The sequence below is a fragment of the Choloepus didactylus genome, chromosome 11 (genome assembly GCF_015220235.1).
Source record: "Choloepus didactylus isolate mChoDid1 chromosome 11, mChoDid1.pri, whole genome shotgun sequence".
Classification (NCBI taxonomy): Eukaryota; Metazoa; Chordata; class Mammalia; order Pilosa; family Megalonychidae; genus Choloepus; species Choloepus didactylus.
Window position 1 is genome coordinate 84,387,178 of NC_051317.1, and position 25,798 is coordinate 84,412,975.

The following is a 25,798-nucleotide window of genomic DNA, read 5'->3' on the forward strand; positions in this document are numbered from 1 at the left end:
AGCCCTGAACAAATCAATTTTGCATGGGGCTCTGAAGCAAATGAGCTCTCATTTCTAATGGAATTGACAGGCCTTATGTACTTAATAAATGTTTTGCTTTCAACCAATATCTTAGTCAACTTTATATGTTTGGTATCCATTCCACTTCACTCAGGCAAATGGAAAGAAAGGATTTAGTCATATCTAATTACTCGAAACTATTAGGTAAGGTTAAAACACAAATTTGATTGTCATTCTCTTCCTTAAAAGCCTTATTGGCTTTCCTTTGCTCTCAGGTTAAAAATTCAAATTCTTTAACAACGAATTCCTACAATACCCTGCAGGACCTGTGCTCTGCTCACCCCTCCAACTTCATTTTGTAATCCCTTTTCTTCCTCCTTCAGTATGCTCCAGCCACAGTGCCCTTAGATCAGTTCTCTCAGACATAAAGCTCTCTCTGCCTAGAATGCCCTTCTCTTCACATCTTGTCCTCTCTTCATTCTACAGGTCCAGGCCACAACTTGCAGGTTCTGCAAGATGCTGGCACGAAGGCCCCTGGCTAAGGGGGCCATAGGGACTGAAATCCAGGGGCAGGGCTCCTTTCACCTAGCCGTGTCCCAGCTGCAGGCCATGTCAACCTGAAGAAGGGAAACCATTTTCTAATTCATCCACCCAAAGAGACTGACTTTTTTTTTTTTTTCTTTTTTTTTTTTGTCATGTATCTGCCCAGAGATCCAGAGATGGGGTACTCTTTTAACATGCAAAAGACACACTATCCACTATCCATTTGATTAATGCTGAGTAGATTATAAGCACTCTCAGAAATTTGTTTTTACCTTGATCGTATTTAAGGCATTTCCAATCATGTATTTTGTTTGCTTAATTTCTCATTCCTACTGTAAGGTAGGAATATGACCATATTGTTGATCCATGTATCCCAACTGCTAGCACAGAGCCTGGCATACAGGGAGTTGGTCACTTAAAATTTGTTACATAAAGTTGGGTGGTTGTGTCCTGTTCAACGGTTGCCATGTTTCACACTGGAAGTTATTTTTGAGAGACTATGAAATAACTCTATGTCCTCATCAATGATTTTATCATGGTCAATCCCAAACACCATTGGCATGTGTATGTGATGTTTCAAAACAAAATTTTACTGGCCCTCAGTGAATTAATAATAATAAGAAGAAGATCAACGTAACACACACACACATCAATGATAGGTTTCAACTACCTTATTTTGCAGATGACTGCTCTTTATGTCCTTCCTATTTTGCGGTATTAAAATGTTTTTTCTTAATATGAAATCACAGTACTAGTATATTTTAGTTCTGTTAAAAATAACTTTACTTGGCAAAAATGAAGAGTTGGTAATCCTATGTTGGGCCCCCAATTTTTGATTTTGAATTCCAAGCCACTTATTTAGCATAATTTTCCCATAAGAACATGGACTAAAGGATTTTTGTGACGTATGTCTTAGTTTCTAATTACGTGTGGTTCCAACTAACAATCCTTCCTTCTTTTACTTCCTTATCCTTATTTTTCCCTTTTCTGATACCAAGATTGAATCACTTCCTAACTTTACCCTTTTCCATGTGCAATTTTATGTAGTGCTTGTGGGGGCAAAAGAGGGCACCCAAAGCTAGTACATAGTCTATCTCACTTAAGAAAGAGAAATGTGTGTAATAGGTTAAGATTTTAAAATCCTAATGATACTGGTGCCAGATCTGGTACATGACCCACAGTTTACTGGCATAGTTAAAGGTAAGTCTTTAAAGGTAACAGTAAACCAAGTTTTACTTACATATACTAGACCTTCCCAATTGTGTGCCAGGAAGTAGGGACTGCTGTGAGCCAAGAGATTGATTTCAGGTGAGCCAAGATATTGATTTCCCTCAGCCGTTGCAGCAAATGGGTGGAAAATTGAATACAAGCCACATTCTCTATTTACCCTAGTTTTCACAAGAAATATAATTTTCTATGTGTGCAATGAGGGAAAAATTGGGGGAAGCTCTGACCTAACTGACCTTTCTATGTATTAGTCAATACATGTATAAGTTGAAATCAGTAATACAAAATCTCAGAACTTTTCCAAGGACCTTGTTCAATGGAATACTAATATTTCAAATATCATTACAGCACATTCTCAGATGCATTTTTAAAAATAGTTAAAGTAAGGGAAAGTATGAAGTTAATAAACACATGAAAATAACACTACCTTCATCCTCCCTGTCAAAAAAGTTCTATTGCTATTCCTGTTACAAAAAAAGGTGTGTGATATCATGGCGTGCTGGCAATATTAATGTTTCTACTTGACTGTGGGAAATGGCATTCATTTTCAGCTCTGCTTCAGAACATTATTAACCTGAGGTCAAGGTGACATATTAGAGATGCCCCTGTCAGTCAACACCCACAAGCTGGTGAAATGATTATGCTGCTAAAGATGTTTAGCCTGACTTGACAATGGTTTTAAATCATGTGTGTTCTAGTGAAGGGAGATATTCCTATTGCAATAGGAATTTCTTGACTCCTTTTGTTTAAATCACGATAGTGATCAGTGCATATTAAAAGAATATATTGGCAGCAACCATTCTGCTCATCTCTGCATTTCCTTTCTCTTATTAATTGGAAGAATTAGAAAATCCATCTAAGACATTAGCACACTCAAACCTATACATGCACAAATACACAATCTCAGAAAATCTTGTTATGTGCAGGAAACATGAAAAAGAAAAAAAGTAGAGCTGTTGTTAGCATGAAGCAGAAAAGGTTAATTTCCCTCCTCACTACTCCTTGTCATTAGAATTCCTACTTCTCTAATAGAGATAGCAAAATAGATGCTGGTTATATGGAGCAGGAGAAAATAGACTATGAACATAGACAGACCTAGTTTCAAATTTTAGCTCTGCCCCCTTCCTAGTTACGTTAACATAGGCAAGTTACCTAACATCTCTTTAAGTCTCAGTTTTCTCATCGGTAAAATGGGCCCATACAGTTGTGCGGCTTTAAGAAGCATTTAGCAAAATATCTGGTACAAATAAGATACTCAGGCAACAGGAGATGTAGCAGTAAAAACTATAGTGTACTGTATCAGCCTATCAGAGACATTTAATTCAATAAATCTCTTGTCTGCTCCATTCTAATTATGTCAGTGAACTGCAGGTAAATGTACTAGACACCATTTATGCCTCCCCTCACCCCCGCCCAGATTAGCTGTGCCCAACTTGCCCCTTGGGCATCGACTATTTTCCTGGCTTCCTGGTCAGAGCAGCGTCAGTAAAGCCTTGATCATCACTACCGATCATCTTATATTTTCAGCCTCCCCACCCCCATCTCCAGGGGAAAAGACCTGGCTTGGGCAAGTGCCTCTGACACAACAGGAACAATCTAATCACGTATGAGCTACATTGAAGCTCTGGTTTCCCCAAGGGCTTCCCAGAGGGTCAGGGCAGTCAAGATCCCGTGGAGCAAACTTTGACCAATAAGAGGCAAAAAACATGGGCAAAAAATTTGCTTACCCTTTCTGCCCTTCAGTGGAATGTTCCAAGTCACCATGGTTCTGTGTGACCCCACAGGTGATGTCTCTTGTAAATTAACAACTAACTGTGTTTCTTGCGAAGATGTGACAAGCTTGGTAATGCATCACCTTACATTTACTTTCCACCCTTCCCTACTGCTATTCCTTTCATACCCACTCTAGCTTCCCTGGGATTGCACCACCTTCCAATAAAGTCTTAGTTTGTAAGTTATCTTCAGGGAATTTTAGATACAGGAGACAAAAAAAATGGAGCAACTAGAGTACAGGAATGAGAAGAAAAAATTCTTCATACTTGACATCAATTCTAACTTATTGATAATTCCTTTGATTCCCTCATCAATGAAAGCTCTTAAGGTCACATTACCACGTTATTAACAAAGAATAACTGATACAATCAGTGCAACGGGAACCCTTGAAGACAAACCATCATTCATTCCACAGAGTCTAATTTCAATTTTAACCTAAGATAAAATGTCTGAAATCACTTAAAGTTGTCTTAAAGGAGGGGATGTTGACTTTTCTCGCTGAAAAGTCACGTTCCTTTGAATTTAACTAAAATGTGACAGAACGTTAAAATGCAACCCTGGTATTTTTCTTTCCTTCAGAAATATGCCCACATTTTAGAGAGAAAGCTATATATTGAGGTTCTGCAAAAAACTAAACGCAATTTCATATTAAACATAGACTTTCTTTTACTGTCTAATGTCTGGCTATTCTCTTAGCACTTGTACATAACTATCCATCACTGCAGTTTTTCCAACAGGTGACCCACAGAAGACACTCTGATTCATTCCACAGTCTACGACTCTCTCAGGTGGTGATGGTGGTCCTCAATGCTAATACCCCTGGCAACCACCCTCCGTCAACTTACACAGAAATCCATCCCTCTCATACCTCGTGGCATCAATTTATGAGCTCCAGGTTGTTATTCTGTTTTTTTTCCATATTTTTTATGACTGCCTTTTGCATAGGCACATTTGCTGAGTTGGCACCTCGCGGGTGGTTTGGTTTGTGGTGTATTTTAATAGCTATGAATCCATGGGTTCAGCTATTGGGTTGTGATAAGTTATGTAATGCATATACAATTCAGTGCACCAATAAGAGGATTTTCCTAAGACCCCAATGACCCAGGAAACTGACACACCAAAAGGACTGCTCCTCACTGAATGTCCCCTGATTAGGATGTGCGTATTCTGAAGGATTTGCCCTTGTAGTGAAGGATGGTGGTCTTTGGGGAGCAGATCTGATAATCATCCAACTACATTAAGGCACATTTATTTCTGTTACTATTTGGTTCATTTTAATCTGGTTTGGTCTGGTTTCTGTTCTTAGCAATCAAGACATTTTATAAGTACTTTGGCAAGCAGTGGTAATAGCTGTTTTCCCTAGGAAATTTTTAACCTTTCAAACACAGCAGTGATGCTATGGACATTATAAATCCAATTAAATGTGGCTTATGGTCCTAAGTTGATGGTCATAACCCTTTCTCTTCTATTGCCATTCTGGTTTAATTTACTTAGGACCAAGGAAATAATCGTGATGCTCCCATGGTTTTAAGGGAAGTTGAAATTCTGGGCCTGTAAGCACAACCATACCTGGTTTGGGCTCAGTGTACAGCCCATCACTCTCAGCTGCCTGTCATCAGCCAGGAGGATAAACCCCGAGAAATCCTAATTCTATTTTTTTATTCTCAGTTCCTTCATTCATTTAACAAATACAATACCTTCTACAGCCAAGGCACTGGGCTAGACAGGGATATATCGAACAACACAGCAAGATCCCAGCCCTAAGATAATGGCCATAAGGATTCTGTTGAAATACATGTTTCGGCATTCATTTTCCAAATCTCCAGGAAAAATGAGGAGGAATAAATAGGAAACAAACAGTATCATTCATTTATTCGTGCATTCATTATCCATTCATTCATTCAAAAAACAATTATTGACCTACCACGCGCTAGGTCCTGTACCAAATGCCAGCAAAGCAAAGAAAAAAGATACAAAGTGCCCAGAAGCCATAACGAAAAAGATGAATTCGACTACTAAAATATTTTAAAAGCCTAAGTGGTAAAACAAACAAAAAAATAAAAAAAACCCTAACAAAGTTAAATTAATATAATGAAAATAAAAAGTTTGCCAAAAGGACTAATTTTCTTAATATACCTGGAACATTCACCTATCAATAAACACAAACTGTCAAAAGAACAATTGGTCTAATGAGTTTTTCATAGGAGTAAAACATATGAAACATATGAAAAAGTGTTCTAATTTATTTGTAGCTAAATTAGATTGGCAAATTATTTAAGTTTGTGAATTCCAGGGTCAGTGGGTAGTGGAATACTACCATTTTCTTATGCTGATGGTGGGATTGTAACTTGATGTAGTCTTTCTGGAAGACAGTTTGGCAAACTTAAATGAAATTTCACTGCTAAGAATTTATCTAGTGAATATATTCACAAAAAGACACAGAGGTATTCAAGCACAAGGATGCTCACAATGTTATTTGTAGTGCCATGTTATTTGTAGTAGCAAAAAACTGGTAATGATCTACAAGTGCATCAATAGTGTTAAGTGGATTCTGACACATTACATAATGGAATACTATATACATCAGACAGTAAGAATGAGGTAGATCTTTATCTATATGAGCTTATACAAAAAAGCTGCAAGATATATTGTTAAGTAAAAAGAGGAAGGTTCAGAATAGTATTTGTTATACAATCTTGAAGGATATGCAACAAACTACTAGTACGTTACTCCAGACAGGCATAACAAACAATCAGATGGCCCAGGTGAAATCTATTTGCTATCCTGCTTTCACATGATGTTTACTATAAGTAGGGCTCTCCCTGAGGAATGCTGGTCCAAGATCTTCAAATATTTGCAAACAGCTAAAATCAAGAAGAAATGAAGATTGACGCATGTTTTCAAAGGAAAGGGGATTTTAAAAGGGCAGTGTAAAAAAGAAGACATAAACCTCAAGGGATAGGTAGGGTGATCAACCTGTTCTAATTTGCCCAGGACTATCCTGATTTTAGCACTGAATTGCTCATGTCCAAGAACACCTCTTGCTCCCAGGCAAAACGGGACAGCTGGTTACCCTAACCTGCCTTGACGTTACTATAAGGCTTATGCATTAACTGTTTACACAGGAGAAGCTGCCATATTTTCTTTCCTTCCCACATTACAGCCTCCTTGTATCTCTGCCCAAATGCCAAATGGTCCCCTGCCATTTTTCACAGCTGAAAGTCCTGACTTTCTTTCCATCCCTTTGATGCAAACATTTCTACCTTTGCCTTGTTTGATGATGTGACCTTTTGCATCAGGATTTCTAAAACTGGAGATTTTCTGGGTTTTGTATATAGTTTTACAGGAGAAAAGAAGCTATTGTAAAAGAACAGGGAGGGAAGACATTTGGATAAGAGAGAAAAAATTATTTGTGGGGCAAAGAATAACAAACCCAAAGATATTCAAGGCAAAGAAAAAAAAGTCATGGTATGGATGGGAAGAGATAATGCAGTATTCAATCAGATAAACCTAAACGGTATCTATGAAACTAAATTAGGTTTTTAAAAGAGAAACTTTTAGAGGAAAACTTCCAAAACAAAATATACTGACCTTTAGGAGCTACTGGATTAGAAGATATAATTAATACTTTAATATGCTTCTGATACTTTCCTTATGACCCCAAATAGTCTAGTGGGAATAGCTGACTAATCGTGGAATACTTAAATCATTTCTGGTTGCAGGCACAGTGTTGTGGTGCACATAGTCACCCTATGTGACTGAGGTTGCAGGAGGTTTCTGGAGAATTCCTTTGTGCATAGTGCCCATGGCAAGAGGGGAGACAAACACTGGGGCCACATGCCACTTCAATTTTGTCCGTGAAAGTGGGTAATGCTTCAGATTTGAAAACTGCATCAGAAGCATAGCTATTCAGCGCATGAGTTTCTCCTAATGAATACTTTGGTATTCATTTTACATATATTTCCACAGTAACCATTTACTGGAGGAAAGCTGAAGTCATTTCAGCTTGGTTACATTTCTAAGACCTCCTACAGAAAAACAAAAACAAAACTTCAATATGACTTACAGGCTATCTAGTCTCTTTCCTGCACCATTTTTGCCCATTTAGGGAGTAGGAGTGTTGCTTTTTGCACCGGTAGCTCAACAGCTATGCCACTTTTTTTTCAAAACCATACTTACTCTGCCACTGGATCATTCTTTCAACCATTTAACCAATATTTGCTAGGAACTGAGTTGGGTGCTAGGGTTTCATAGATGAGGAATACACAGCCTCCACCTTTAGGGGGTAACAGTTTATTCAGGAAGATAAATAAGACCAACTAATATTATGACATAGTAAGATTAAAGAGATGTGTGAAAGATTTTGTTGGATGAAGGACACTATTAAGAGAGTGAAAAGGCAACCCACATAATGGAGGAAAATATTTGCATATCATAAATCTGATGAGGATTTAATATCCAGAGTATACACAGAACCCTTATAACTAAACAATAAAAAGACAACCCAATTAAAAAATGAGCAAAAAAGCCCCCTTGAGGGACTGGGGAAAAATGTAGAAATATTAAACTTCCCCACCAGGGGAATTCCTGATATTCTCACAAGCATTGGAGACTACCAATTTAGAAGGTCAAGCCCTTCATCTTGGGGCTTGCCCTTATGAAACCTATTCCAGCAAAGGAGAAGCTAAGCCTACTTACAATTTGCCTAAGAGTCACTCCCAGAGAACCTCTTTTGTTGCTCAAATGTGGCCTCTCTATCTAAGCCAACTCTGCAGGTAAACTCCCTGCTATGTGGGACATGACTCCCCAGGTGTAAGTCTCCCTGGCAACATGGTACTTGACTCCCAGGGATGAGCCTGGCCCCGGCATCATGGGATTGAGGAAGCCTTCTGGACCAAAAGGAGGAAGAGAAATGAAGCAAAATAGAGTTTCAGTGGCTGAGAGATTTCAAATGGAGTTGAGAGGTCATTCTGAAGGTTATTCTTATGCATTATACAGAAATCCATTTTCAGTTTTTAGTGTATTAGAATAACTAGAAGGAAATACCTGAAACTGTTGAACTTTAATCCAGTAGCCTTGATTCTTGAAGATTATTGTATAACTAGATAGCTTTTACAGTGTGATTGTGTAATTGTGAAAACCTTGCAACTGACACTCCCTTTATCCAGTGTATGGACAGATGAGTAAGAAAATAAAGAGAAAAAAAATGACTAAATAATAGAGGGGGAAAAGAGGTATGGGATGTTTAAAAAAAATGGGCAAAGGACCTGAACAGACATTTCTCCAAAGATATACAAATGACCAAAAGCACATGAAAAGATGTTCAATATTATTAATCATTAGGGAAATGCAAATCAAAACCACCCTGAGATACACATAGCTACTAGGATGGCTATTGAAAAAAAAGTCAAATAAGTGTTGGTGAAAGGCAAATAGCAACTGTCAGTGAGGATGTGGAAAAAATTGGAACTCTCTTACATAGCTAGTAGGAATGTAAAACGGTGCAGGCATTGTGGAAAAATTTGGTGGGTCATGAAAAACTTAAACACAGAATGACCATATGGCCCACCAATTCTACTCTTAAGTATATATACAACAGAATAGAAAATAGGGACTCAAACAGTGTCTGTATGCCAGTATGCCAGTGTTTATAACAATATTATTTGTAATAGCTGAAAGGTGGAAACAACCTAAGTGTCCGTCAATAGATGAACAGATAAAAAAAATGTGACATATACATACAATGGAATGTTTTTTAGCCATAAAAAAGAATGAAATTCTGGTACATGCTACAATGTGGATGAACCCTGAAGACATCAGGTTGAGTGAAACAAGCCAGACATGAAAGAACAAATATTGTATGATTCCACTTAAACGAAGTATCTAGGATAGGTAAATTCACAAACACAGAAAGTAGATTAGAAGTTACCAGGGTCTGAGGGGAGAGGAGGGAATGGAGATTATTGCTTTATAGACACAGAGCTTCTGTTTAGGGTGATGACAATCTTTTGGAAATAAATGGTAGTGATGCTTGTACAACATTGTGTATATAATTAGTGCCACTGAATTGTACACTTGAAAATAGTTAAAGTGGCAAATTTTAGTTTTATATATATACATTAAAAAAAAAAACAAAAAACTATGGAAGTGTAGAGGAGGAAAGCCTAAACTTAAGAGGAATTCAGAAATTATCTTAAGGGGCAAGTAGGCTCCCTCCAGTTTGGGTAAAAGGTGAGGGTGAAGAAGGACTTCTGGGGTAACTGAACAATATTTACAAAAGCCTCAGATGTGTGGAAGCAAGTGGCTTAATCAGGGAAGGTCATGCAGGTGTGGGAGAGCAAGGATTGACCAGAGAACCGCAAAGTGTGGGAAGAAAGACATGCAGGTGGCAGGGAGGACCTTGCAGAGCTAAGTGGTGGATCAGACCAAGAGGGGAAAGGGAAGGAAAGCGTGCGTATACTTATTGAGCATTTATTTTGTGCTAGGCTATTTACATTTATTATTTCTTATAATTACTCCAATAACCCCAACTTAATATTCAGTTCTCCATTCTGCAGATGAGGAAAACAGAAGACCAGAAAGGTTACATCTGGGTTGACCCACAACTTGGGGCCAGGTATATTTGATACAAGCCCCTGGTCATTTTACTACAAGGCACTGTTTCTAGATAAGGGATAGAAAAATTTAAACTTTACCCTGAAGGCCCTGTGGACTCTCCGATGGGTATCAGCAGGAGGGAGGCAGGATCAGCACTGTGTTTGAGAAAAAATGATTCGGACAGTCAAGTGCAGGAGGAGTAACTGGAGGCAGTGATAAAAGGGAGGAGGTTTTTCCTAGGAGGACAGAGAAACCTTTTCTGCAATCCACAAAGACTATGGATCACAGAAATTCTGACCCACCTTAGAGAGGAGTGGGGTTGGAGGAGGGGTGTGAGGGCACAATAATATTAGAGTTCCAAAACTGAGAAACGCAACTTATATGCAGATGCAACCCTGTCTGGATGGCTGGGCTAGTGGGAGGACATCCATCCTTCTTAAGAACAACAGCTAGAGATGCTGATGAGGCAGGTGCAGCTTGCACTTGTGTAATTACTGCAGAGGGTTACACTTCTGTCAAGGGATCCTGTTGCTTTAGCAGTTTGAGATGATGGGCTTTCTTTAGCCACATGTCTCAGTGTGGCTGTAAGTTTCACTCACATCATGTTCTGCAAATTGGGTTGAGTTAAAAGAACTCAGGAATGAGGAGTGGGGGTAAATTGGGTTATATACACAAAGCTGGTAGAGTTAATTTACATCTGGGATTGAAAATTTGATAGTCCTTTTAATGTCTCTGTGGGTTGGAAACACAGGTCCTAACATACACATTCATTTTGCATAAATGAAAGAGGTAAACCAAAAATTAGGGAGAGTGTTGAATAAACTAAAGTACTACCTTATCATAAGCTCTTGTACATAAGGCTAGAGATTGTTTTTGAGAGAAATTAGGACAAAATGTTTCAGAGAAAATTTAGCTGCTTGGTCTTTTTCAGAAATAGTAACAAGACATCTACATTCTAATAGGTATAAGGGTTTGTGTCAGAGGGGTGTGATCTTGAGACGGTAGGGAAATATTATCATCAAATCATCAAAATATGATTCCAGTAACTGGAAGATACGTGGTTTTGTCATAAAAGGTTAAAACCTTTCTGAGATTTACATCTTAGGGTCAAGGAGATAGTCATTCTTAGGAGGTTGCGTAGGTCTGGCTAGGTTCAGGAATCAGCCAAGTAGAACACATTCTTCTTTTGAAGGTAAAAAGCATATTTATACATACATTTTCCAGTTTTAAAATATATTTTATTTTATGTGACAGAGAGAAAGTACAAGAGATTTCAGTATCCATAGTCAGAAAGAAAATATAATGTAAATAGTAGCCTAAATGGGAACCAATTTAAGAATTTTTTTAACTCCTACTAAAATACTTTTCCTACAAACATTGTTACTGAAAATTCACAATTAGATATTCATTATTTTCCAGAGAGTAAATTATACCATAGTCTAAATAATCTTTCAGTTCCTTTTCTATAGCTAATTTGCTTGCCGAAATAAGTTGTTACCAGTTTTCAAGATTTTCACAACTAGAACCATCTTACAAAGTAGTTTTGGCCACACCCATGTTTCAATGATGAGGCACTCAAAGTCCAGAGAGATGAAATAATTTGTCTAAAGTCACATAGAAGGTTATTAATAAAGTCAAGACTAGACACAATTTTGGGCTCCTGTTCCTCAGAGTTTGAGAGGTTCTGAGGAAGTTCCTGGGAAGCCCATCCTGAAAGTAAAAGCGGTGATAAGATGGGGCCCGGGCCCCACACCCCAATTCAACTAAAGCAGGTCTGCTATTATGTAGACTTATATACTGGCTTATTTGAAGAAAGACCTTTTTTTGTTTGAAGAACATTTATTTGAAGAAGGACCTCTTCTGCTAAATGGAATGTTTTGAACAAGTACATACTGGACCAGGTTGATGTATTGGCCATCTGGAAGAGATGTTCCCAACGTCAGGTGGGCCAGAAGGCCAGAGCTACGTCCTTCTTCAACTTGGAAGTTTCCCCGGAATCTAACTTGGTGTCATTGAAAGGAATATTAAAGGCTATGGGTTCTTCCTCCAGGGATTCCTTTCAGATCTCAGTTTTGTTTTGTTTTTTTTTTCCTTTATTAGAGAAGCTGTGGGTTTAAAAAAAAAATCATGCAAAAAATACAGGATTCCCAGACACCACACTATTACTAACACCTACTTTGTTGTGGAACATTTGTTACAACTGATGATAGCCAATTTTTATAATTGTAGTATTAACCATAATCCATGGTTTAACTTAGGGTTCACTGTTTGTATAGTACACGTCCATGGATTTTTTTTTAAAAAAACATATTCTCTAACCATATATACAATCTAACATTTTCCCCCTTGTTCTCGTTTGCTAATGCTGCCGGGATGCAAAACACCAGAAATGGATCGGCTTTTATAAAGGGGCTTTATTTGGTTACACAGTTACAGTCTTAAGGCCATAAAGTGTCCAAGGTAACATATCAGCAATCGGGTACCTTCACTGGAGGATGGCCAATGGCGTCCAGAAAACCTCTGTTAGCTAGGAAGGCACGTGGCTGGTGTCTGCTCCAAAGTTCTGGCTTCAAAATGGCTTTCTCCCAAGATGTTCCTCTCTAGGCTGCAGTTCCTCAAAAATGTCTCTCAGTTGCTCTTCAGACATTTGTCCTCTCTTAGCTTCTCCAGAGCAAGAGTCTGCTTTCAACGGTCGTTTTCAAACTGTCTCTCATCTGCAGCTCCTGTGCTTTCCTCAAAGTGTCCCTCTTAGCTGTAGTTCCTCTTCAAAATGTCACTCTCAGCTGCACTGTGTTCCTTCTGTTTGCAGCTCATTTATATGCCTCCACTGATCAAGGCCCACCCTGAATGGGCGGGGCCATGCCTCCATGGAAATATCTCATCAGAGTTATTATCACCTACAGTTGGGTGGGGTGCATTTCCAAGCAAACAACCTAATCCAAACATTCCAACTTAATCCCCACTAATATGCCTGCCCCACAAGATTGCATCAAAGAATATGGCTTTTTCTGGGGGACATTATACATTCAAACCAGCACACCCCTCTATTCACATTCAGACATCTATTTCGGTGCTGTTAATCATATTCACAAGGCTGTGCCACCATCACCACCAACCATTACAATGGGACGGTTTTCTAATTATCCCCTTGTTTTCTTCTACTCACCTCTGGGAACTGGCCAGCCTGTCTTTTAAGGCCAGCCTGACTTTTTCCTGATCCACTTTCTTCCAAATTGGGGACACAATGTCCCACTCTGAATCTACCCTCTCATCTCTGCACAGCTCTGGAACTCATGTGAATGAAGGAAGGAATGAATATCAAGCTGATACTAACTGTAGGAAAAGAGATGGAAGTAACCAAAATAATAATCGTGTAATGGTGAAATTACAAGGAAATAAAGCCCCTCATATATAAGAAAGGTAAATTAGTTGAATCCAGCTTTCCACTAGTTCACTTAAAGATTTCTGTGCTTGTCTTCTCTCCTCTCTTTGGTTTGCTATTTTATTTCTGAGATGTATCTCATTTTTTTCTACCTCTAAGGAACCTCCAAAATTATTTTCCTATCTCCTCAGCCCCACCCCCTTTCTACTCTAATCGGTAATTAGGTCTCTTAGGTTTACAACAGTCATGGACACTGCGGATTATTTCCATCTTAAAGCAAATTTCGGACTGTTATCTTCAAATTCAAAGATCTTTCCATAATTTTAATCTGGAAACCCTGACTTCACACAAGTAGTGACTAAGTGATTTACTTCAGTTCTTGATAAATTTTGTCTATGTCTGGGACTCATTTGAGACTCACAAAGGGTATAAAATAGTGGTTCTCAAGCTGGCTATGATCTGGGAAAACATTTTCTATCAACACTTAAAAAAATTTTTATTTTCACCTTGATTACCTTAAAAATTATCTCACCAGTTATAAAGAGAAAAATCTCTTTTGCAGAGATCTTCACAATTAAAAGATCCTCCATAGAATAAGACTTGTTGAAGTCAGTGTTTCTCAACCAGAAGTCTTCAGAATTCTTCCTTGAAATATTTTTTGAGGGATTCCAGAAGAAAATTTTCCCCAATAAAATGTAAGTTTATAATGGTTATAAAGAGTGACCTGTAAGTAATGGTTTATTCTGGGATTAGGTGGGAATATAAACTAACTTTGGGAAATATGTTCTAAAATTTATATTCATGAAAAATAACATATTTTTTAACAAAGATTCTATGGAGGGACTAAGTTCCTTTTTTTTTCTTTCTTTCTCTTCACTCCTTCCTTTTCTCCCTCCTTCCCTTCCCTCCCTCCTTCCCTTCCTTCCTTCCTAAATACTCAAGGTATCTCTAAACTTTAATTCAAATGCAAACTTCGGTCAGTTTGACTGGCTTTTATGGTAAGAGTTTCATTTTGAAGAAAACTAAAATTAAATGTCAACATCAATAAATCAACTAATGTGTCAAGTAAATTTATAGCATGGGCAGAGAAATCGATTTAGCATAGGAATTAACAGGTTATAGAGTTAGCCAGACCCAGACTGGACTACAGCTCCACCATTTACCGTCTGTCCTTGAGTGAGTTAACTGAGGTAAGCCATACATCCTCATACGAAAAAAATGTGGCTAAAACTATATTCAAGGATAACTGTGATGTTTAAATGGTAATATGCATATAAAAAGCCTGGACAGTGACTAGAGCATAGTAAGTATTCGATAAATATTAATTGTAAGTACAGCAAAACATTATAATATCTCATACTACTCTTACATTGTGAATGATGAAGCAAAGACATTCTAATGTCTCATCTAATTAAGCAAATGAGTGTTCAAGGAATAATTTAATTCATGAGCTTCTCTAGTGTTGTTTTCAATTACCTTATTCAAATGACATTTTGCAAAAATTATTTGATGCCCAGTAGATGTGGTTCTAAACCTAGATCTTAGTGGGAATAATGAATAGGCAGGTTCTGAACTAGAGAAAGCTCATGATAAAGCATCTAAAGTTTGAATTCCAGAGTTGAAGTTGGATCACTGCTTGTGACAATGGGCAACTCCATCCCTGGAGCTGGCTATGAAAGCAGAATAAGGCAAAGGTAGTTATCCTCCTTCAAAATCACGTTTTCACTTTAATCCAATTATAGATGTTAGCCACATGCTTTAAAGATCACTTTAGCTTCAGATCCAATTAAAGGAACTATCAGGGATTTCTCTACGGCTTGTAAAAGAGAAACGTCTTTTATGATTTTATTAGTCTAATTTTCTATTGGTAAAGAGAAAACAAATTTTTCTCTTTGTCCTCTTCAACTAAGTTAGCCAGTTGTGTAGACAACTCGGTGTGCTGATGGTCAGTCAGTACATGTGAGTTCTGGCCACTGACCAACTCGGTACTGAAACTAGTCACTGGCTGGCTCTGGTTTCACTTTCCTTGTGCATGGATGACCTGTGAGAGTCTTTCCAGTTCTAACAGCCTATTATTTCACACCAAGTGATGTTTCCTGATGAATTGGAAAGCTGTAAATGGTATATTCAGACAAGACAAAATGAAACAGAGTAAATAAAGCGTGTATATGTCATGTTTTGTGTCCCCAGAAAGCAAAGAATAAAAACCAAAACAAAACAATGAACACTATTCATTAGATCATTCAATGTGAAAAAGGATGGTTATGTTTTGAATATTAATCTTCATGATATTACAGCTGCTAAAATTAGCTTCATAGTTAACTGAGTGCACATAACAGGGCTTTGTGTGTCTTAAGCAAGCAGTACTGAACATCAACCAAGTGCATCGAGTTTACATCTAAGTGCCATGGATTTTTACAAAGTTTGGATTCAACAAAGTCTATCTTGAAGCAGCTTGTGATCAAATAGGCAGTAAGAAAAACACACATTTAATATAAAGTGCTTAAAAGGTTACCTATAAATCACATCAAGACAAAATAATTGGTCTAGTTATACTGAGTAACTTGGGATTATAATTTAAATGGTTTATGTGTTTAACACAGATCTTTGGATTTCCCTTTTGGATTTCCTCCCCACTTTAACAACATAAAAATCTGTTTCCAGAAACTATATTTTTGTTGTTGTTTTATACCTGTCCTTGCTTTTTTAAAGAGATGTTAAAATAATGTGTTGCTTTTATTACAGGATATATATTCAATCAAGATAAATTGAAAAATGAAGAAAAGAAAATTTTCTTTATCTTAAAGTAAATAAAAGGTGGATTTAATGGAATGACCATTTTAAAGTACAAAGAAGTATTTATTGAATTTTCTCTGTGCTAAGCACTCTTCATGCAGCCTCATTTCATCTTTGCAACGACTCAGGGACATAGGTGTTATTACCATTTTGCTGCAGAGGATGGAACTGAGGCTCATAGAGGTTCACCGATTTTCCGAGTCACCAAGTAAATCAATTGGGGAGGTGGAATTAAATCCAGGTTTGTCAGGCTCCAAAGCCTGTCCTCTTCCTACTCTTTCATCCTTCTTTTCATTCTCAGTACTTTTCTGGAATTATGGTTACAGAGAGGAAGCAGGAGCAGCTGTTTTTCACCTCAGACATACAGAAATTATGAGAAAATAATTCTATAGGATTTATTGACCAGCTTGGGTTACTAAAAATGTATATCAGTCTTCACTGTATACTTTAAAAAAATCAGATTCCCAATGAATGAATTTTTAAATGCAATTTTACATTCTTTGATGCAAAGACTATTCCTGAAAAGTATGCTTGATTGCCGTAAACGATATCCTATACCCAATATTATCAAGCCCTATTAGAAAAACTGCTAATTTCATTTAAACATATAAATGTATTTGCAGTATTTAAATACATTTAAATACATAAATGTATTTGCAGTAAAAAAACTTAAAATATATGTCTGAAGACAAGTTTAATAGGTTAAGAAAACTATTCTTATTACAAAAGAAATGCATATAAAACACATAATTGTCGGAAGTCTTTCTTTTCTTTCCCTATAGATACCCTTTCAAATATTAACTTAATAAGATTAAACACTTCCCTATGACACTGTTAAAAAAGAATGAGAGACAGAATGTATGTATTTTGCTTGTACATGCCTACAATGTGTTTATGTAAAAACAAACTTAATATTTGAACCTCTCTGGGAACACATTTTGCATTTTTAAAGCATGGGTATCTGTTATCCATTAAAAATAGTTTTAATTTTTAAAATGTTCTAGGAACGAGGGGTAATTTGCCAAGCAGCGTAGGGTAGAAATGTAACACTTCCAAAGCCACTGCAGAGAGCCTTTTCCTTAAAGTTAGTAAACTGAGTTAGTTGTTTCATCAAGGAATGGAAATGCTCTGATTCATTTTCTTCCAAATCAAATAATACAGTCCACTGCAAATTGTTGAAAGGATTTTAATACTTTTATTTCTAAATTGGATTTGGAGAGTTTCTTCTTATTCAGAATTCTGTTGAGAGCAGAGCAGTAGGATTTAGATTGATGATATAATTGGATAAGATTCTCCACAGAAAAACAGCAAACACAATTGTCTACTGCTTTATTTCCTGAGTAAAAAATTTACCTTAGTAAAATAAATAGAAATGCTGAAAAGAGTGTATTCAAGTTGGAATTACATACCCCTTGAACACCTTTTTCCCATTTCTGGCCCAGATAACTCTAACAGTTAAGGATATGTGCAGCTCCACATTAATTTAAAAAAAGTGAATGTCTTTGAAATTTGTTTTAAATATTCTTTACAAAACAACTAAAAATAACAAATGTGTATACCACATTTGAGGGCAGAGAAGAAAACATATTTAAAAAATGGAAAAGAAACACACTCATAAGACTATTTTTAACCATAACTCCTCAAACATTGTCTAAATCTTCAAAGTTATTCCCAAGAAGGATTCAGTTTTGAATAAACTGATAAAATTCATTGCTTGTCAAGGCTTCACCACATTTCTTGTTGAGTTGAGAAGTGGTATGACTGTGTAAGTGATTTCCAAGCTCCCCTTGAGTTTGACCCCTGACGACCACAAGTTTTGACACTGTTTAAATCTCTACTCCCATAGCACTTCTCTAAATAAATGGCATTCATAATTTCTTAAGGTCCTGTTTTTTGTCTCTATGATCCTAAAGTGGAGTTAGAAATTTTTATGAAGTAAATTCAAGACCTTTAACTTGGTAACTGTATTTCCTATCATTGGTTCTTTTGCCGTAACTTCTCTTCAACAATGCCCAGTGAGATAAAGTATTTAATTAGATTAACTTTTTTCCCCATAAAATTCTATCATTTGAATAGCCTTTCCTCTACTTTCCCATTCTCTAGTTGCCAGTCTTTGAGGCATAGAACCAATTATGAATATTGCCCAAACTAAATTATATTGGGTCACCAGTGTGTGATATATTACTATGAGGGGAGTTTAAAATATCTTCTTAACAGTCACTTGTATTATTTTTATCTGAGTTATTCCCTGTATTTCTTAGTAGAGGAATGAATTGGTATTCAAGACAATAGTCTTGGTGATTTAGTTATGTCTCTAATGGAGATAACCCAATCTCAACTGGAAAAAAATATGACTTCTCCTAAATTGTTTACTTTTACTTTTGGGGGGTTTTGGTGGCAGTGGTATTAGAGTCCTGGTTCTACAATGTACTAGCTGAGTCTCCTTATTTTCAGTTGAGGGTAGAGAAGAAAAATTATATTGAAAATTAGAAAAAAAGCACTCTTAAAAGACTGTTCAATAGAGGAGGCTTTTTTTTTTTTCAGTTACATATTTTTATTTGAAAATGTTTATATCAGTACAGTGAAATTAAATTTTAGAGACACTGGATTCTCTGTTTATTATAAAAGAGACACGGAAATTATTTACATCACAGAAGATTTCAGAATTTCAGTGGAATGGGAAGCTTCACATGATGCCATTTCAAGAATATTTCACTCTGTATACTTCCCGAGAATGTCACCATCTCTAAATAAGAAATACTCCTTTTCTTCTAGAACTACTTTGGTGCCTCCACATTCTGGGAGAAGAACTTTATCTCCAACTTTCATGCTAACTGGTTCAATCTGTCCACCCCTTCCTTTAGCTCCCGATCCAATAGCTAATACTGTTGCTTGCAATATTTATCCTTGAGATTTTTCTGGAAACATAATGCCTCCTTTAGTTACAGTTTTGGCTGCACTCCTTTCAACCAATACTCGGTCAAAGAGGGGAAGAAACTCCTGTCCATGCCATGACTCCGGTTGCCGTAACTTGTACTCTGCTCTTGTGCTACCACCGCAGCAAGGACTGAAATTGCCAACAGACCCTGGGACTAAACAAACATGGGAAAAAGGAGGCTTCTTTTTTAACTGTAACTCCTCAAACATTGTCCAAACACCCAAGTTATTCCTCTTCCTTATTCTTCTTCCCTTCTAAGCTTCAGTGTTCTCATTGGTATCATGTACTAACAAGGGAACTTGTGTAAGTTCAAATCCTAAGTCAGGTCCCAGGCCAATCTCACAAGGACCTGAAAGACATATCTGAAATGCAATCACCACAGAAGGTAATGCTCTACCTCCCTATTTCCTGGGGGCGTTGAGCCTAACTGCCATAGTCAATTCATTCCAAATTGCAAACCTACCTCTGGTCATACAGTTATGAGAAATAGCTTAAGAACATTCATGCAATGAATTGTGTCTGCCTGATTACCTAAAAAGGGTGAGCTTTCTTTCTGTCTTTACAATCTCTTTAGTGGGTAGCCTGTGATGCATCACATTCTGGTTTATTGCTTATTCAATAATAAAATTGTTTTCTTTCTCTTCTACCTTTGTAGAGAAGTTTTCTGGGTTGGGAGAAGATTTTGTTGTTAATTATATTCCTCCCAAATCTGCAACTATTACAGTCATTGTTAGGGTGAAATAACAATGTAGCTAAAAAGCTTAGCCTGGCACCTGGCATAGTAAGCTCTCAATTAAGTCATCTGGTATTATTTGGTTATTTATTGTGTTTTACAATGTATTTCACACATAACGTCTTCTTCCTGGAATAACTCAATCAGCAAGAAGACTATTTAAAAAGAATTCCACAGATAATAGGATATTCAATGCCCCTATAATAAAGATCTACCGGAAATAAAACCATGTACCAAAACAAACAAATGTGTGTGTGTGTGTATGAATGCATTTTGTTTTAAATAACGGGGAAAAAAATCCTTCCATTACACTAAAACCACATGTGATTCTAATACACTAATGATGTCGAAGCACTGTTCAAGGAAAAGCTGACCAATATTAGGCTGTGGAATCCTGTAATGTTCATGCTCAGCTTGGCCCTGGGCATCATGATGTATGAATGGGAGATGCCAGACTAATTTTGTAGTCTTAATAATCAGTGCCTAAACGTCACAGTCATCAGCTCATAGGGTCTGGTGCTTTGAGCAAAGGTGTTACTTATTCCCCTACCCCCTTTTAATACCATTCTCTCTTAAATTAGCACGTATCCTCATACTTGGTACCACTTAACTAGGCAGAAAAGCACACACAGAAGAATTAGGTGGGCAAATGACCAGTGAATTAATGTGAATACTCTGCATTTGAGTCCAAAACCAATTCCAAATTCTGAATTTGATCAAAAGTAAGACATTTGTCCTTAATCATTTGGGGGTCAATAGAAATTGCCAAGCCCTCCTTTTGAAAGTTTTAAGCACTTTCACCAAGTGGAAGTATCAGACGTTGCCTGATACTGGGATGGGGATTTAGGAGAATTTCAGAGTCTGAACAAACAGGGTCCTTAAGATTTTCCTGTTAAGGCTGATAAGACATTTCTGAATGCCCCTGTTGCTGCCTGTGGCCACTGGTTCCAAGGGCTAGTTCTCTGCAGTTTTGCAGGTTTGTTAAAAGACATGTGTAAACTTGACCTTCCACCCACACCTCCTTGAAGTCTTCTTGTCAACAGATTTGGAAACAAGCATGAATATAATTGAGAATAACATGGCAAAGTTGTCAAATTATCCAAAAGGAAGCCCCCATCACTGCCTTTCTAAGGAACAACACACAGATTTTTTTTTTTTTTTTAAACAAAAACAAAAAACCTAGATATCCGTATTGTGCTATCTAAGCAATTAGCCAGAAGTCTTCTGGTGAAATCCTGGCTCCAGGGGCTAAAAATGTTAAGTGCAGAGATTGTACAACCGTGCTGAGGCTCCAGGCATTTCAAATTTGGATGAATGTTTTGGAAATCCAGCAGCCTTAATGGATTAATCATTATTTAGAATCCTCTACGTGGGAGGTCTGAATTCAGAGCTGGTAGAAAGATGCTACAGTTGTGGCGGAAGGAGGAGGAGGAGCCTTTTCTGGGTGAGAGAAAAGGAGAAAGAAAAGCCAGCGCTTGCTTGCCTTTCATGCTCTGTAACAGAATCATTGCAAGCTGAGCACAACAAAGAAAAAAATAGCTTTTGGCATAAACTTGCTCATTCTCCTTGATTGGCTGACATGCCTCTGGAATCTCCTCAGACGATCCAGACATCCACACATAAGCATTTATTTTCCCATGAGATTCTAGGAGTATGGGTAGACTGGGCGTTTTCTGGTCCCCTGCTCTTGTAGAATCTTTCCTTCATATCACAAAGCTCAGTTTGGAATTCGGAATTTTACACTCAGTACTGTGATTATTTGATGAATACATATCTTGACTCTCTCCACCCCCAGATGGTAGGGACTAAGGACAGGGATAATGCTTCTTTGGTGTTATAATTTTATCTCAAGAGCCTTGCTTACTGCCTGGCACATGGGGGACTCTCAGATTATTTGTTAAAAAAAAATGATGTCCAAATTGTCAAAAGGACCTTGTTTAGGCATCCTAACCAAAGGCAGATAATTTGTGGGCATACCATTAGCCAATAATCTATAATATATAACTAGAATGGAAAGTTGTCTAATAGTCAAACAGTTTTGTAAATTTGTAGGTTCCTGTCTAATTGTAATTTTAAATGGGAATTGGTATCAGGAGAAGTAGTTTTAAAAAAAAAATCTTAAATCGCATGAAGTCAAATTGGGTCTACAGAAATTACAGCCAGCCAGTTGCAGACTGAGACAATGAGAAAACAAAAACAGTGATGAGCAGAGGAAGTGGGTACCGAGAAAGAAAACAGACCACAGATACCAACAAACAAGTGGCAGAGTACTGAGAAAAACACTGTATGTCATATAAGCAAAGATGAAGTTGCAGGTTTCTAGAGTTGTGATGTTTCTCAAAACTTTCTAGTCCAAATAACAATGGTACTCATTTTGATCTATCTAGCTGTTTGCAGTGACCTATCTAGGATGTTAGCCTACGCTGAAGAGGGACCATTGTGAATTACTATGTGCCAGTAGCTTGGGAATGTGAAATCCTTTCCCGGAACTCTCAGGGTATTTCCAGAAGACACCAAATAGCTATGATTCAAGGAAATGAGACACTTCTGCCCTGTATTGGCTGCTTGAACATATGGTCATCAAGTAAAATGCGGTTTTGTTTAAGGTACTATATCACCATGTACCCCTCAATGTTTACTGCAATTGAATTATACATTGGAATTTGTGCCAGTTGGAATATATTATGTCCCCCCAAATGCCGTTATCTTTGATGTAATCTTGTGTGGGCAGACCTATTAGTGTTAATTAGATTGTAATTCTTTGCCTGTTTCCATGGAGATGCACCCCACCCAACTTTGGGTGATGACTCTGATTGGATAATTTCCATGGAGGTGTTGGCCCGCCCATTGAGTGGGTCTGAATTAAATTACTGGAGCACTATATAAGATCAGACAGAAGGAGCAAACTGCCACAGCCAAGAGGGACACTGAAGAATGCACTGGAACTGAGAGAGGAGCTTCAGCTTACAGAGACATTTTGAAGGCGGCCGTTGAAAGTAGACCCTTGCTCCGGAGAAGCTGAGAGAGGACAAACACCCTAAGCACAACAAAGAGTGACATTTTTGAGGAACTGCAGTCTAGAGAGGAACATCCTGGGAGAAAGTCATTTTGAAACCAGAACTTTGGAGCAGACACCAGCCGTGTGCCTTCCCAGCTAACAGAAATTTTCCGGACGCCATTGGCCATCCTCCAATGAAGGTACCTGATTGCTGATGTGGTACCTTGGACACTTTACGGCCTTAAGACTGTAACTGTGTAACCAAATAAACCCCTTTTATAAAAGCCAATCCATCTCTGGTATTTTGCATTCCAGCAGCATTAGCAAACTAGAACAGAATTCTACTTGTCTTAGATCTCACTATTCTGGAGTTGGTTTCTATCTGTTGCCTGGAACTCTCTTCCTGTTAGTGATCATAGAGAGAGGTATTATTTTTTCTAGTCACTAGGGACCATCTGGAGTTCAGTCAAACCTAATTTGTGAGATCTTTGTTGGGAATAAAATTCCTCTTTGTAATCACTTTATAGTCACTGATAGTACTTCTTGTGCATGGGAGCATGATACAGATTCTCCTGGTTGAACATATCCTTGCCCTTAAACTTGTGCTTAAGATTGGGTATGTTCTAGTTTGCTAATGCTGCTAGAATGCAAAACACCAGAGATGGATTGGCTTTTATAAAAGAGGTTTATTTGGTTACAGAGTTACAGTCTTAAGGCCATAAAGTGTCCAAGGTAAGTCACCAACAATCGGGTACCTTCACTGGAGGATGGCCAATGGTGTCTGGAAAACCTCTATTAGCTGGGAAGGCACGTGGCTGGTGTCTGCTCCAAAGTTCTGGTTTCAAAGTGGCTTTCTCCCAGGATGTTCCTCTCTAGGCTGCAGTTCCTGAAAAACTGTCACTCTTAGTTGCACTTGGGGTATTTGTCCTCTCTCAGCTTCTCCAGAGCAAGAGTGCTTTCAATGGCCATCTTCAAACTTTCTCTTATCTGCAGCTCCTGTGCTTTCTTCAAAGTGTCCCTCTTGTCTGTAGCTCCTCTTCAAAACATCACTCACAGCTGCACTGAGTTCCCTCTGTCCATCAGCTCATTTATATGGCTCCAGTGACTCAACTTAGACCCACCCTGAATGGGTGGAGCAACCCCTCCATGGAAATTATCCAATCAGAGTCATTACCCACAGCTGGGTGGGGCACATCTCCAAAGAAACACTCAAGGAAATCTAATCAACACTGATAACGTCTGCCCACACAAGATTAAATCAAAGATAATGGCATTTGGGGGACATAATACATTCAAACTGGCACAGGGTACCACTTCTAACTCTGGGAGAGAGATGTTAAGAAAGCAGAGGCACAAATGACAGATGGGACAGAATTCATACGTGAGAGATGCTGCAGGGAGAAATGAGGAGATAAAATGTGGGAGAACAATGTGGGATTAGGGAGTATGAATGAATGGGTGAAGAGAAGGAAAGGGAAGGGTTGTTAGGGAATGAGAGATACAGGGAAATAAGGGAAGGGGTAAGAGAAAAGAGCAGAAAAAGAAGAAAAGGCAGAGGATATAATGAAAGGAAAAAGAGAGTAGAATATACTGGAGAACATGATAAAAAAAGAGAATGTGGAGGAAGAGACTTAACTGAGAAGAAATGAGTGGGATGTGAGTGGGCAGTAGAGTGTTGTGTTCAGAGTATGGATTCTGAAATAAAGTGCCAAGGTCTGAATCCCGGCTCCACATCTTTCCTGAATACTAACTATGGGAAATTTCCTTAAATTCTCTGACATTCAGTTTCTTCTTTGGTAAAATGGGGATAATACTTGTGGTAGATTGAATTGTGTACCCCAATTTAGACATGTTCTTAATTTCATTTTGCATGCCTGTGAGTGTGAACCCACTGTAAATAGGACCTTTTGAAGATGTTAGCTTTAATTAAAGTGTGGCCCAATGAAATGAGTGTGGGCCTTAATCTGAATTACCAGGGTCTTTTATAAGCAGAAGAAATTCACACATAGTAAAAAAAGCCATGGGGAAGAGCCTGAAGATAGAAGTCAACAGAACCCAGAAGAGAAAGAAAAGGACATCACCATATGACTTGAGGCAAACATGCAAGCCAAGGAAACTCAAGGACCATGGCAATCCAGCACCAGAATGTTACAGACTTTGAGGAGAAAGCATCACCTTGCTGATGCCTCGATCTTGGACTTTTCCTAGTTTCAAAACCATGAGCCAAAAATTCCCATTGTTTAAACCAACCTATTGTGTGTGTGTGTGTGTGTGTGTGTGTGTGTGTGTGTGTGTGTTTATTGTTGTTGTTTTTTCATAGCAGTCTGGTAAATAAGTGCCTGTATAAGAACAGACAAGACATGGCTATAAAGACATAGAGGTGAAAATGCCATGTGAAGATGGAGACACAGAGGGAGAAGATGGCCACGTGAAGATGGAGGCAAAGAGTGGAGTTATGTGGACCCAAGCCAAGGAATACCTGGGCCTACCAGAAGCTCAGAACAGGCAAGGAAGGATTCTTCCCTAGAACCTTCAGTGTGGCCACACCTATAGCTTGATTTTGGACTTCTAACCTCCAAAACTGTGAAAGAATAAAATTTTATCTAAGTTACCCAGTGTGCCAGTTTGAATGTATTATGTCCCCCAGAAAAAGCCATATTCTTTGATGCAATCTTGTGGGGCAGACATATTAGTGGGGATTAAGTTAGAACGTTTAGATTAGGTTGTTTGCATGGAAATGCACCCCACCCAACTGTAGGTTATAACTCTGATGAGATATTTCCATGGAGGTGTGGCCCTACCCATTCAGGG

General features: G+C 38.0%; 1 protein-coding gene and 1 pseudogene across 16 annotated transcripts in view; both read right to left on the minus strand.

Annotated features, from left to right (window-relative positions):
- PDE4D (phosphodiesterase 4D) overlaps positions 1–25,798 on the minus strand; it is a 1,663,062-nt gene that overhangs the window by 168,253 nt on the left and 1,469,011 nt on the right. The gene's annotated exons all lie outside the window — the stretch shown is intronic.
- Positions 18,848–20,030, minus strand: LOC119506135 (annotated as a pseudogene).